Source organism: Eschscholzia californica, unplaced genomic scaffold (assembly GCF_041429995.1).
Source record: "Eschscholzia californica isolate CP2 unplaced genomic scaffold, dmEscCali1.0.p SCAF_4, whole genome shotgun sequence".
Lineage (NCBI taxonomy): Eukaryota > Viridiplantae > Streptophyta > Magnoliopsida > Ranunculales > Papaveraceae > Eschscholzia > Eschscholzia californica.
Window position 1 is genome coordinate 21,949,467 of NW_028238461.1, and position 15,793 is coordinate 21,965,259.

Sequence of the window (15,793 nt, forward strand, 5' to 3'; positions counted from 1 at the left end):
GCACAATCAGATGACTCGTAATAAAAATATGAAAGACTGGGAGGTCATCCCGTGTGAGGGAGCCTCGGGTGGGATCCTTTGTTTGTGGGATGTAAATGGCTTTGATGTAATGAAAGGTTCTTTCTCTATTTCTTTAGTCATTAAGTTGCAAGGAAGGGACTTGTAATCTTATTTCAACAAAATCAGTGCAAGATTTTTCATTCGAAAAGAGGTCTGATTATGAAGACATCCATGTCTATGAACAGAATGTTTGTCTTGTTTGCAAAATGTCAACCAAAAGATCAACAATGCCATTATACACTTGTACAAAATCAAGACAAATTAACTTATTAAGAAAAATCAAGACAAATTGTGGCATTGCAGATTTGGTCACTTGAGCTACCAAGGACTAAAGGTTCTTCAACTAAAACAAATGATGAATGGTCCGCCAAAAATGAAGGAGTCGCCCCATGTATGTGAAGACTGTCTGGTGGGTAAGCAACGTAGAGATCCATTTCCGAGAGAAAGTCAATGCAGAGCCTTGAAGATACTTCAATTGATTCATTCCGACATCTGTGGACCTATCAACCCCATGTCAAATAGCCGGAAAAGGTATGTCATAACCTTTATAGATAATTATAGCCGTAAGACATGAGTTTATTTTCTAACTGAAAAACCTAAGGCATTTCTTACATTTCAAAATTTCAAAAACTGTGTTAAGAAAGAATCTGAGGAATATATAAAGGTCTTATGAGCTGATCGTGGAGGAGACTTTTCAAATTTTTGTATTACTCATGGAATCCTTAAACAACTAACTGTTGCATATACTTCACAACAAAATGGAGTTGCCGAAAGGAAAAATCAGACTATCATGAATATGATACGTTGCAAGTTACCGGGAAAGAAAATTCCAAAGACTTTTTGGCCAGAAGCAGCTGTTAACTGGACAACACACATGTTAAATCGAAGTCCCACTCTGTAACACCCCTATTCTCTATATATATCAAATTAGGTGGAAATAACAAAAACTCTAGGTCAATTTGGGGTTGGGCCTAATATGAAGAGTAAGTTAGTGTGGGCTTGAGCATCATAAAAATAGAAGTGGGTTAGAAGGAAAACTAGGGCTGCTTGAGTTAATTATATAAAAAGGGGTCTAGAGCTCTTTTTGTAGATCTAGAACAAAACTTAGAGAGAGAAAGAGAAATGGTATTCTTTGGAGAAGATTTTGATGAATAAGTTGAAGAAATCTATGTATTGTTTATGTTATGGTTAGTATATCTTCAACAAGCCACTCTTAGTGAATGAAGAATGGATAAAGAAGAAAAGAGGTAGAGATAGAGTTCTCTAGAGAGAGAAAGAGGCATGATTGTGGTCTTGATGTCATCTAAGGCAAAAGAGGTAGATTTCTTATCTCCTAATTCTTTTGTAGGCTTTTTCAATTGATTCCATGATAGGTTTAGTATTGTTAATCACATAAAGTTCTATAAAGAATGATTGAATGATTTAGATATTAGTTCTATCTTGAATTCCATAAAATATCTATATAGGACAATATTTTGATCTAACTTCAAAATTATATCTGGATTGATTGGTAACGAATCTAGGTGTCTATCTTATATGGTTGGAAAGGTATGTTTGTCTACTTTCTATTGGTTCAAACGGTGAGTTAATTGGAGTTCCGAGCGAAAAGTTACGATAGTTTTCGTACGAGGTGTCAGAGCAGTCCCTATTGTATTTTTGTCTAGATTAAAAGTAAATCTGGTACTGATTGATAATGAATCTCGGTGTTTATCTTATATGGTTGGAAAGGTCTGTTTGTCTACTTTCTAGTGGTTCAAACAGATAGTTAATTGGAGTTCCGAGCGAGGAGTTATAATAGTTTTCGTACGAGGTGTCACAGCAGTCCCTACTGTATTTCAGTGTAGATTAAAATTAGATCTGGTATTGATTGGTAATGAATCTCGATGTGTATCTTATATGATTGGAAAGTTTTGTTTGTCTACTTTCTAGTGGTTCAAACGGTGAGTTAATTGAAGTTCCGAGTGAGGAGTTATAATGGTTTTTGTACTAGGTGTCGCTACAATCTCCAATGAACGAATTGATTGAGATAATTCACATGGTTTCTATTCTTTAAGCAATGTATTTCCTAGGTATATGATACCTTATATTGGTGAGTCTATATTTGTTAACTATTATTGTTATTTGTTTGTTTAAGGTTGTGATCCACGTGGAGATCTATTATGAGTATCATCCATTTTGATTTGTCATGTGTTGTTGGCTTGAATGGTTTGGTGAACTTGTTTGTAATTCTTTATTAGAGCCAATATTTGTGGTGTGATGCTATTATGATTGTATGATGCTATTATGTGTGTGATGCGATGGATGTGATGGAGGGTTGAATGAGTTTATGTGGTTGGTTCGACCCTCTCTACCGGAAGTGATGTAGGTATGGAGCGTATGGGGTCGGCGCTAACACAATGGATGACCTTGTGGGTCACACTCTCATTCGACTTATGTTTGTTGTATGATGCTATGATGTGATGGAGGGTTGAATGAGTTTATGTGGTTGGTTCGACCCTCTCTACCGGAGGTGATGTAGGTATGGAGCGTATGGGGTCGGCGCTAACACAATGGATGACCTTGTGGGCCACACTCTCATTCGACTTATGTTTGTTGTATGATGCTATTATGTGTGTGATGTGATGGAGGGTTGTATGAGTTTATGTGGTTGGTTCAACCCTCTCTACCGGAAGTGATGTAGGTATGGAGCGTATGGGGTCGGCGCTAACACAATGGATGACCTTGTGGACCACACTCTCATTCAACTTATGTATGTTGTATGATGCTATTATGTCTGTGATGATGGAGTTGATGGAGGGTTGTATGAGTTTATGTGGTTGGTTCGGCCCTCTCTACCGGATGTGATCGAGGTATGGAGCGTATGGGGTCGGCGCTAACACAATGGATGACCTTGTGGACCACACTCCCATACAACGTGGACACCAACTTGTCATATCATTCGACGAGAGTTGGATGATTGTGTCTTTTGGCATAATGTTTTGTCGACTTAATTGTCAAGTTAGGGTTTTATAAAGGTCTAGCTTGGTGAATAGTGTGATCTGTTTATATCTATTGAAAAGGAGAAAGATTATTATCACGAGAGTTAATATGAAATTAGAATACGAGGACGTTGAAAGCCTAATAACCAAGAACATAAGTTACTAATTTCTACATGCGTGTGGTAAATCTCGTTGTATTATGTTAGTTGTCACGTTAAATCTCAGATAACGCTAATAATGAATATGAATGAAATACTTTCTTGATTGGGGATTGAGCTTGCCTACCCGAGACTTAGGTTTGAGGAAATCTACTGCAGTTGGGTTTTAACCCAGCTATTTCATTTTTCAGGTATTGTTTGTGCACTCATGGTAGGCGTCACTCGTGGATCCAGTTTGAAGGTCTCAAATCTTCGATTTCAAGGCGGCTTGAGATTTAGGATTTGGGGCGTTACACACTCTTACTGTCCGTAACACAACTCCAAAAGAAGCTTGGAGTGGGATTAAGCCATATGTTGATCATTTCCGTATATTCGGTTATGTCTCCTATGAGTGCACACCAGATCAGAAATGAACAAAGTTGGATGACAAGACTCTCAAATGTGTCTTTTCTGGAGTGAGTGAAGAATCAAAAGCTTATAGGTTGTACGGTCCTATCTCGAAAAGGATTTTAGTAAGCAGAGATGTAATATTTCAAGAAGATGAAGCGTGGACTTGGGATGAGATTTATCAAAACGATAATTATTCCATCTTAAATCTCACAGGGATATATTCGGTGTCAAGATTCAAGTTTTCATAATTTGGTGGTTAAGATTTAATTGAATTTCATCCAATGGTTGACATAATACCAAAGAGCATCTTGCAAAGATTCTATTTTTCTTTCTCAAATCCACATATCCTAAACAAGCATTCCCTCTCTCCTTCCGGTTTGATGCTTCCCACTCTATCATCTTCTTCTCATCTCATCGATCTCTTTGGGACTCTCACGCAGGTATCTCTTTATTTTTCTCTCGATCTCTCACTCATGGTTTTCTTCATTTTTCTAAATTTTTATCTTTCTTGATATAGGGTTTTCAAGGTAGATGTTCCCGGTAATTTTTGCTAATTTTTTTATAATTGTTTGTGTTAGGTTGAATTGCTTTGTTGGTTTTCATAATGGTTTGTGTCAAATTAAATTGTTGTTTTTGTTTTTAGGTTAAATATAGGCTTCACAGTATACTGTTTTTTAGGTTATATTTTGATCATTGTTCTTATTTGGCCAACTCCTCTCTCTCTAGAACTTATTGTTTGAATACCCAAAACCCATTTTTAACAGTGTTCTTATTGTTTCTTTGGGATATAACTTTGGAAGAACTGTAGCTGAGTTTCTAGGTCAAGTTCCATTATTAATATTCCCCAAGTTGTCCAATTCAAACACAACTTCCAATACTAGAACCATATCTTCTTTCACTTCTAAATTTTATCTATTTGTTTGAGTAACTTCTGTTTGAACCGTGCTCTGGATGCGATTGTGTAGTGTTCAAGGTTTTAAAATACGTTTTTACGCCTCAAGGAGGTTTGCTCACACAAGGCGAGGCAGTGCCTCGAGGCGCGCCTTATTGCGTAAAATACGAGAAAAAATTGCTAAAGACAATGACATCAAGTTTGTAAAAACATAGCATAATAAGTTTTTTACTTCACTACCATAATATAAAGTTAGAAATGTTGCCAAACAACTCGAAAATAACTGTAAAAAGTTTACTACCATAGCCTAAAATACGTCAGTTTTTTCAAACATTGGTAGTGTTTACATGGCCTAAAATACGTCAGTTTTTTCATGGCCTACATTACGTACGCCCCGAGGCGCCTCGAGGCGTACGCATCGTCAGTTTTTTCAAACATTGGTAGTGTTTACTCCTTTCTTTGAGTAACTTCTATTACAACTTCCAATATTAGGACCATATCTTCGAGCTCCAACATCGACATATATGTACTTCTTGAAGCTTATATCAGTAGTTGATGGAAGGTATTTGGTGTTCCTTTGCAGAGTAAGCCATGGCTTTAATGGCTCCTCTATTATGGGCTCTGTATCTCGAACAAGTTTTTGCTTATGCTATGGAACAAAAAAAAAATTTGTCGAACTTTCCTCAGAATTTCATTCCATGGAAAATAATTTCAAGATTTTTCTTCAGAACAGTCTCTCGGATAGATGAAGAATCTTGGTTTTAGATCTCTTTCTTAGGAATCCCAGACACAGTGTATTTGATTTTATTGGGGTAAGTTCAGCCTTACAACTCATTTTTCATCCAATTACCAAATATATATCACTCATGGCCTGTTTACAAATATTTTGTTTGTGAGTTAACTTATTTGATTGTTAGTGTTTTTTTGTCTCTTCTGATCTTTATTAGTTAATCGTGTCACATATGTATTATTAGGGTTTGATTAATTTCTTGGACTCGGGCAATGGTTATTTGCTTGATTCATTAATTAGTTCAATAGACTATTTAAAACCAAAACACAAGGTGAATTTGATCATTAGTTCCACCCTTTTCTTTTCTTGATTTGATCTATATCATGCTAATGAATGGATTCCCTTTTGTTTTCTTCATTTCTATTTTCCTTTGTAGCCCAAATTACATATTTCCCTCTGATTTGATCTACTTCATGTTAATTAATGGGTAGTCTTTTTTTTCAATAGAGGTTTTGTGATTTGAGTATTTGATTTGCTTTTCAGAAGAAGAATATTACTAGGCGGAGATGAATCCCGAACAAGTATGGCCCAACGAGAAGAGATAGTTAAAAAGACCGTTTATGTATCTGAGCTTGATAACCAGGTAAAAATAGACACATTTGGTTATTTTCTTCATATTTTGAAGTCGCGTTATCTCAATAGATTAATTTGAACTCTTTTTGTTTATTTGTATGTTTGTGATCATTTCAGTTTTGTTCACTTTTTATTGGTTTCTATTACGATTCATCCTAAGCTTTCAATCCGAACCCATTACCCTTATTCTGATGGTTAGCCTATATATTCTTTTTGGATGTTTGTAAAAATGCATCTTAGTCTGGCCTATGTATGTTTATATGGTTACATGCTCATTGCAGTAACTTTTTTTTTTGTTTTGGATAATATTTCTATTTGATATTGGAAATATTTTTTAAAATGATTTTGCATAGACAATGTATAATGTTACGTGTTACTAATTCTGGTAACGTCATCATTCAGGTACTGTAAATGCGACGTCTGGATGAGAATTTGAGATATTTTGTAAAGCAGGCGCAATCGGCTTCTTTTATTTGTAAGTTGAAGTAGGTAAACAGTGAACCAATGTAAAACGAATAAATACAAAAACCAGTAACTCGATTGTAGTTTATATTCATTCACATAGTGTGCTCAATTTGTAATTTATTCGAAAGAACTGTTCGTGCCACACGGGCACGAGTTACACCCTCGTTACCTTATAAGAGATGAATATTTGAACGAAGAGGCTTGTCAATATGGGGCATTGCAGCTTAGTGTTTCAAGGGCGCACCAATTGCTAAACAAGGCAAAGACAAAGATTGGAATATCGTGAAGAACTTTTTACTTGTAAACCTTTAAATTTCAAGTAAATTGTTGTCTGGACACTCAGATACTCACCTCACTTTAACGGGTACAACATGAAATTTCCCGAGTGCATCTTATGTGTGCTTGCACAAAATTGTTTAGATATGAAAAACTAAGCAACACACAAAGACATAATTCTATGTGTCTGTTCAGCTGAGTACCCGTATTGGGATTTTTGACGTTGTCAATGTTGCATAGGAATCAAATTTAATTATAACCAAAAACAAAAAGCCTTAGTCTCTCCATCTCCTCTCTCGTCCTTCTCTTCCACTGTAAAATAATAATCGATCGTCCATCTCTCTCTTAAAACCGTACTCAGATCTACGTCTCTTTCCTCCGGTGAAGGGTCCTCCCTTCGCCGGAACCCTATTATGTTTCCTTTTGTAGATTGTTCACCATCAATAAATAGTTTCAAGGGTTGTTTTCCTTCTGAGATTGAGTTTATAGGGATTGTTTTCTTGACTCACCACACATCAATTCTTTCAATTTGTTATAGGATTTGAAAGAGTTAGTAAGAGACTGATGGAGTGAGAGAGGAAGTAAAGAAGAGAGATTTGAGATTTCTAGGGTTCAAAGGGAATTGAAACATCAACATCTGGCTGATTGAAGCTTTTTGAATCTTTGGATCTATCAAGTAACAAGCCTAAACAGAAGGACTCAAAGACTTGTTCGGCAGTAATGGTGGTGGTTGGCTTTGCGATTTACACTCATCGGCGGCGGTGGTTCTCTCGGTTGGAGCAATTTTGGTATTAATTCTATATAATTTTGTCGACCTTTAGGGTCTTTTCATTCTCGATCTTCAGGATCTTTTATCGACCTTTAGGTTCTTTTGTTTTGAGTTTATGTTTGGACAATTTCTTTCCCTTCATGAGGCAGTTTACATTCGAAAGTTCTATGAACTTATCGTATGTAACTCTCATGTAGTTCTCAAAGAAATAAAAATTATCATCCATGTAACTTGTGATTGAATCACTTATGATTGAAATATGGTTTCGCTTGGTTTCAAAAAAAAATGTTGCATAGGAATCTCCTAACATAACTTATCTCACAAAGAAATGAGAGAAATACCTCAGATTGAAACAAGCAAGATCAACTTCCTTCAGATTAGCTGATAAAGAGAGATTTAGCAATGAAAAAAGGGAACAACGAGCTATTGTAGGAATGAAAACTTTCTTGACATTTGGGCAACAAACACTGTTAAGATTTCCAACAAACGATCAGGACCCTCAATAAGTTCATCCTCAGTAGGAGAAAGAGCATATGAGACATCAGTGGCGGAAGATTCGGGGAGTTGGAGACCATTAGATACCCAAATAAGATCGTGCATGGTCATGCATCTGAAGGATATGGTGCCTGAAGTCTGAAGGAATGGTATCCTTCCGAAGGAGTGTCCTTCGACCAAGGATGCAATGCGTGCAATTTGGCTATTAGGATCTTAATGACCTTATTCGGAAGATCATTAGTCCGGTCCAATTAGGGGTCGTAATGCTTAGATAGAAGCCAACTACGATCGTCGAATCAAGAGTTGATTCGCGGCTAACATAGACCGGATCCTACAAGGGTTACACAACAGAATAATGATTTGAACGGAGAGAATTGACTAGATGGATAATGGCAAATAAGTGGATTGGATCCGTTATTGGTAAGTCCAGAAAGATTCGGAGAAGTCCGAAAGAGATAAACATGTCCGGGCCCAGGAGGGAGGCCCGGAATGGCTTTAGGGAAGCCGGCCATGTGATGGCCGGCCAAGGCAATAGGGCCGGCCATGTGATGGCCGGCTAGGCCCTAAGTGGGCCGGCCAAGGAAGCCCATAAAGGGCTATGTTGGCCGGCCACACTTAAGTGACCCAATGGAGGGTATTTTGGGTGTTGCCTAATAATTAGGTTTATGGAATCCTAGCTTGAGTCTAATACCTCTTCTAGGGAATTCTATATATACCTAATTATACAACCTAAAGAGAGAGGCAATTCAGAGATAGAATTGTGTGTGTCTGAAAGAGTTTCAGAATATACATCTCAGAGAGAGAGAGAGAAAAGGAGTTTTCTCAAGTATCTAGTCAAGAAGAAGGAGTTCTTCATCTCAACCTTCAAGAAGGTCCTAGCTGACTGAAAGGAGGGAGTTCAAGTCATTATTCGGTGTCTCAAGTAGAGGAGCTACACTTGGAGCTCTTATCTTCCGAATACTGATCGGAATTTAGTTCGTGGGAAAGCGATTAAGAGGTAATCTTCTTTCCAATCTAGTTCATTGGTATGTTCATGTATAGATCCTGGAATTAGTGTTAAACATATGATGTTTGAGATTCCGCTACCAACACTAATAGACAATTAGGTGTATGAGATACACTAGGTTATTCCCCATCAGTGGTATCAGAGCCGTTTGCATGAACTATCTTTGACTAGATGAATTAGATTCATACTTGAACAACTAGATATTAGTGTTTTAATGTTTGAATAGAGATTTAAGCATAAGTTTGATGAGATCAAATTAGGGTTTTGGATGAGATTCATGACCTAGAAACACTAGAAACATAGTTTTATGAAAAGAGTTTTCATAAACAAGTGTTAGGGTTTTAGAATTTTGATAAAAATCATCAAAACCATGAAGATTGGTTGATGAATTGATCAAAAACAGTACCTAACAGCAGCTGGAACAGAAAGAAAGAAAAGAAAAAGAAGTTGGAACGGCAGGATTTCCCAAAAATTAGGAAACCCTACTGGCCGGACCGGCCAGGACGCGTCCAGGACGCGTCCGGGCCGGACCAGCACGTCTCGGACAGACAGTCCGAGACAGACAGGGACTGGAAATCCCAGTCCGTGAAGGACCGGGAATCCTAGTCCGAGCTGGACTAGGAGTCCGAGACTCTCGGGTCTCGGACATCCCAGAGCGTCTAGGACGCGTCTGGGAATCCCGGTCCAACACGGACTAGGAGTCCGAGACTCTCGGGTCTCGGACGTCCCAGCGCGTGGGACGCGTCTGGGACATCCCAGTCCGAGACGGAATAGGATTCCGAGACAGGAACGTCTCGGATATCCCTGACGCGTCTGGGACGCGCTCGAGGGAACCTATTTAGAGTCTCGGTCTAGGACCAAGACACTGGACGGGCGTCCGGATGCATCGAGGATGCGTCTGGAGCAACCAGAAGCATCTCGGATGCGACTGGAAGCTTCCGGACGCAACTCGGATGCGACCGGAGCATCCAGAAGCGTCTAGGACGCGTCTGGACGCGTCCAGAAGGCATCCCAGATGGGATGGCCTAGCCGTCTGTGCACAAAAGCGTCTGGGACGCGACTGTGGGGCACGGGTGCATCCCGGACCAAAAATCCGAGATGGCACGTGTGCTGTCCCGAGACCAGACACGTCGGGGACGCGTCTGGGAGTTCCAACAGCTCTCGGATTAAGCATCCGAGAGGCATATGCAGCAACCGGATGGTCTGGACGCGTCTAGGACGCGACCAGGACGCATCCTAGACATCTCACCCGAGATGTCTATGGTCTGTCCTAGGACAGATGCGTCTAGCTGGGCTAGGACGCGTTTGCCCGAGAGACATAGCACGGCAGGAAGGTGCTGTCTCTAGGACCGGACCTTGACCAGGCTGAGTCAAGAGTTGACCAGAGACCAGTCAAGGGGCTTTGACCAGGGTTGACTCAGATTCTTTTTGAGTGAGACTCAAGGGCCTTTTGGGCCATGATCTGAAAGGGAGTTTTTCAGACTTTTCTCCCGGTTCCGAGCATAATTTTTCCGACTTAGACCCGGGTTAGAGGAGTACCCGAACGGAGTTTTTCCTTATTTTGATTTTGGAAACAATTAAGGAAGAAACGTAATGTTTTAGTTTAAGTATTGAGAATACGAAACTTTAGAAACATTAGACATAGAGATGTCACAAAATCCCACGAATAGCTATGCGATAGCAAAACCTAGAAACGAATCTAGGATACATACTTTATTTATTATGATTGTCATATTTTTGTATGTATGGATGTATGTGATTGCGTAGAATAGTATACCTTTAGATAGGATTATCGTTTCTTGTTCTAAGCGCAAGGAGTTGTGCCCGAATAATACTTAGAGTATAGGGTCTTAGAATCTATTGACGAACTGAATGATGAGATCATGGTTCAAGTGGGAGTAGTCAATAGAGGTTCTTGGATAAGAATCCAATCGAACCATAGGCGAACAAGAAATAAACTTAAAAGATGGGATCTTTTAAGGGGTAATACTAAGATTTAACAAATCAATACGCAAACCCACATAAACTTTTACGTAATAAATCATGAATGGTTATGCAAGAGTTCACAGTAACGCAACTTGATAAATTACGTAATAAGTCCCAAAAAGAATTTTGAGTAAAGCCTACCCAGATTAAGACACCTGTTGAGCCCTTGTTCATCGATGGTGGGTCATGCCAAAGCAGGGTGCCATCTTTTACCTCGGGACAATACGGGTAGATCTATGAAGAGGTCTACATGTCTAAATGGTTATTCTCAAACGAGTCAGCAAAAGGGTTTTGGATTTCGAGGCTAAAGGACGATTTAATGTTTAAATCGTTAACCAAGAGTCATATGAGATATGATCAGTAAGGAGTTACTCACCCAGGAGGGTGAAGTTAAGGGCAGTGCCAAAGTACGCTTAGCTTCACAGGAATGGGATCTTGGAATTATATTATTCTAAGGGGACAACAAAAGTAGAATAATATAGGCAAATTAGGAAAATTGCCAGGATAACAAGTTTAATCACTTTCGCATTTCTTACATGTAGTTTAATTATGACAACAAAAGACTCAAGCAGCATTCGCTGGCTTCTGGAAAAAGAAAAGTTGAATGGTGACAACTTTATGGTATGGGAAAGGAACTTAGGACTTGTCCTAAGATCCGAACATAAGGCAAACGTGTTAGACACACCTATTCCTGTTCTCAATGAAGATTCGACTGAACAAGAGAGGGAGCAAGAAAGGAACATTCGGAAGAGGTCCGAACCCATAACATGCCTCATGTTGGCAACCATGGAACCTAATCTTCAGGATAAGTTCATAGAGATGGATGCCTACACCATGATTCGACAACTTAGGAATTTGTTCCAAAAGAAGTCAAGAATGGAGAGGTATGAGATTTCAAGGACGATATTGGATATGCGTCTTGAAAAGGGAAAGCCTGTAGGGCCACATGTTTTCAAAATGATTAGTCTTTTTGAAAAACTGAATCGACTGGGAGTCGATAATGGCCGAGATTTTGCCACTGATATTATTTTGCATTCACTTCATAGTGGGTTTAATCAATTTAGAATGCACTATAATATGAATGGCTGGGACAAATCTCTAGAAGAACTACACGCTATGCTCCAAACAGCCGAAGAGAACATTGTAATAGCTGAACCTAAGAAAGAAGTTCTAATGGTTCATAAAGAAAAGGGATTTAAGAAGGACGGGAAGCAGAAATTCAAAAGGAAGAAAACGGGTAGAGTGAAAGGTAAAGAAGTTGCCATGAACAAGAGTACCCATTCTGATTCCAAGTGTTTCTATTGCGATGGCACGGGCCATTGGAAAAGAAACTGTCCAAAATTCCTGGAAGACAGAAAGAGCGGAGCTGGGAGTTCCGGTCAAGGTAAAAATTGTTAAAAGTTATTCAATTAAATACACATTCCTCAAGGTATGCGATACCTAAAAGACTCTTATCATCGTGAATGACAGGAGCGAGAGGGAGCTGAGTATTTATTGAAGAGGAGATGAACCTGTCGAAAGCTGAGAAAGCAAGAGTTGCTGGAAAAGCTCAAGAAGGATCATAGACTCGATAGGCGATACTTTAAAGTAGTTTTAGTATTTCTTTTTCTTTTTAGAACATTGACTCTGTAATGAGATTATGGGAGTGAATAAAATATGAGATATTTTATGATGTTCTCAAAAGAGCCTATCTAACTTTTAAGTAATTTTAACGAACGATCCGACTTAGTCATTCTAAATCTTGTAAGAGTACAAGAGTTCAGTTAATCGTAGAAAACAATGTTGGACATGAAAGCCTGCGATTAGTGTGATTAGAATGGACGTAAGACTTGATTGTGGAGGAGTTTTAGAAACAAATCCAAAATCGAGAAGTGGATCTGGATGACTAAAGAATATGATGAGATCATGAGTTCGATAGTCATCGGTCTTCCAAAACACAAAGTCTAATACGTATCTGCCAAACCACTAAAAACCTAAAAACTATAGTGAATAATTGAGTCCATCTGGATATGGATATCATTTTAGAAGGAGTTCTAAAATTATCAATTATTCTAATGTCTAAAGCGTGTTAGACATAAGTTCTTCAAGAAGAAGAACGGGGTTTTCCTGCCAAACATCGGAACACAATGAGATTGTTGCTCTCGATGGTGTCTTCATTAAAAGGAGGGTCCTTCTAAGAAGACAAGTGGGAGGAAAAATCGAATGGGATTCGATAAAGAGCAACAAGAGGAAGTAAGGAGTTACTTGCCTTAAAACAAAAGAGAGTAAGAGTTACTCGACTTAAAACGAAAAGAGAGTAAGAGTTACTCGTCTTACGTGACAAGGGATGTCGACTTGAATGGTTCAAGGGACGATCGCCTAGAAACTTCTTAAGGAGTTAAGAAGGTTGCTCAAAAACCCCAATGAGTCTTGGGAAGATTCAAAAGAACTATAGCAGAAACCACTCTGAAATTGGATCGGAAATCCAAAGAGATAAGAGTAAGAATGGTTGAATCTTGTGAGACAAGAAGGTAAGTGGGGGAGTGAAACAAGAGTTGTTTCAGGTCCTGTATGTGGGAGACATACAAGAGAGGACAAGAAGACGAGGGTGAATTAACCATGGGCATCAAAAGTCTATGGAGATAGACCTTAGATGATAAAGACTCGTTCAAAAGGAGTTTTGGAGAGGTCTGAATAAGAAATTCTCTTGGAGAGAAATTCTACCCAACTCCCGTGATAAACACAGGAGAGACACTTATGAAACATAAGAACGATCATGAGATGATTGTTGTTTACCCGTACATCTAAAAGGTACTTGGAGTACGAAAAGATGTCGTCGCCCATACAAGTCAGAAGATTGAAGAAAGTCATAAAAGTAATCTTCCGAAAACAAAGATAGGAATCTTTTAGGAAGGGCTAACAGATGGGAAAGAGTTTTCCATGCTGGGAGTCGTTACTTAACTCTACTAGATAAGAAAGTAAAATTAGAACTTGGGAAGTACTAATTTCAGTGGGAGAAAACTGATAATATCATAACAGCTTACGAAGAGTTCGAAAGCAAGATAATTACAAAGCGAAGTGAAAAGGAAACTAAACTGTCACCTTAGAACGATCATGAGATGCTCGGGTCTAAGGAATTAGGATCCAGGAGGAGAATCCTAAAAAGACTTGTAAAATTGAGAACGTGAAGGAGTTCACGCGGGTGCTCAAATTTTACAAACTCTTGTTATCCGAAATAAACTGGGTTTATTTCGTCATCTAAATTGTGGTTTAGAATTTAGACGACAGTCCAAAAGGATGGAGTGTTCCAGGTAGGTTTATTAGATACGTGATCTAATGAAAGAAACCCTACTAAGTGAACATGGAAGCACATCATCCTACTATCCCTAGTCCAGGTCATTAGTTGGACAATAATGACTTATGAAGACTAGCATGAGTGATTGACAAGATAGCGCTGTTTCTTGGGCTATGGGAATAGGAGTATTCAAAGGTCAACTTCATGGGTGTATAGTTGATACACTGGAAACCCGCCGAATGAGAGTACTTCAAGAGTTGAAGTTATAAGATGTCATAACTCTTATTTAAGCAAATTGGAGAGATTCCTCAAAACATGAGTACTCACTCAGTTTATGGAAGGAATGTCGAACTTTGGTACCGTCAAACGCCATCCGTAAAAAGTGGTTATAAAAGCGGCATACTGGGGGAGACAGGATAGACATGAAATTGAGTGGGAGTACAAGAATGGATTATGTTTTCCTGAGTAAAATCGGGATAAAGTATCTCCGGGCCACTTGATGAGAAACAACTGAAAAATGCATGGCCGTGCTCAAACGGATTAAGAGTTAATCGTTTGGATTGGAAGTTGTTCTCGGGATCAAGAGAGTTTGATAAATATGACATATCAGATGAGATACGAAAAAACATGGGAATCGAGCATTGCACTTGTTCTAAGTACAAGTGGGAGACTGAAGGATATGGTGCCTGAAGTCTGAAGGAATGGTATCCTTCCGAAGGAGTGTCCTTCGACCAAGGATGCAATGCGTGCAATTTGGCTATTAGGATCTTAATGACCTTATTCGGAAGATCATTAGTCCGGTCCAATTAGGGGTCGTAATGCTTAGCTAGAAGCCAACTACGATCGTCGAATTAAGAGTTGATTCGCGGCTAACATAGACCGGATCCTACAAGGGTTACACAACAGAATAATGATTTGAACGGAGAGAATTGACTAGATGGATAATGGCAAATAAGTGGATTGGATCCGTTATTGGTAAGTCCAGAAAGATTCGGAGAAGTCCGAAAGAGATAAACATGTCCGGGCCCAGGAGGGAGGCCCGGAATGGCTTTAGGGAAGCCGGCCATGTGATGGCCGGCCAAGGCAATAGGGCCGGCCATGTGATGGCCGGCTAGGCCCTAAGTGGGCCGGCCAAGGAAGCCCATAAAGGGCTATGTTGGCCGGCCACACTTAAGTGACCCAATGGAGGGTATTTTGGGTGTTGCCTAATAATTAGGTTTATGGAATCCTAGTTTGAGTCTAATACCTCTTCTAGGGAATTCTATATATACCTAATTATACAACCTAAAGAGAGAGGCAATTCAGAGATAGAATTGTGTATGTCTGAAAGAGTTTCAGAATATACATCTCAGAGAGAGAGAGAGAAAAGGAGTTTTCTCAAGTATCTAGTCAAGAAGAAGGAGTTCTTCATCTCAACCTTCAAGAAGGTCCTAGCTGACTGAAAGGAGGGAGTTCAAGTCATTATTCGGTGTCTCAAGTAGAGGAGCTACACTTGGAGCTCTTATCTTCCGAATACTGATCAGAATTTAGTTCGTGGGAAAGCGATTAAGAGGTAATCTTCTTTCCAATCTAGTTCATTGGTATGTTCATGTATAGATCCTGGAAGTAGTGTTAAACATATGATGTTTGAGATTCCGCTACCAACACTAATAGACAATTAGGTGTATGAGATACACTAGGT

The 15,793-nt window shown here is 39.1% G+C and overlaps 1 long non-coding RNA gene across 1 annotated transcript; it reads left to right on the plus strand.

The window, feature by feature from the left end:
• The first annotated feature begins 1,105 nt into the window (after nt 1–1,105).
• Nucleotides 1,106–6,502, plus strand: LOC147543652 (uncharacterized). The gene is made up of 4 exons (XR_015224366.1): nt 1,106–1,377; nt 3,388–4,026; nt 5,752–5,851; nt 6,244–6,502. It is a non-coding gene; the product is annotated as an uncharacterized LOC147543652 (long non-coding RNA).
• The last annotated feature ends 9,291 nt before the right edge of the window (nt 6,503–15,793 follow it).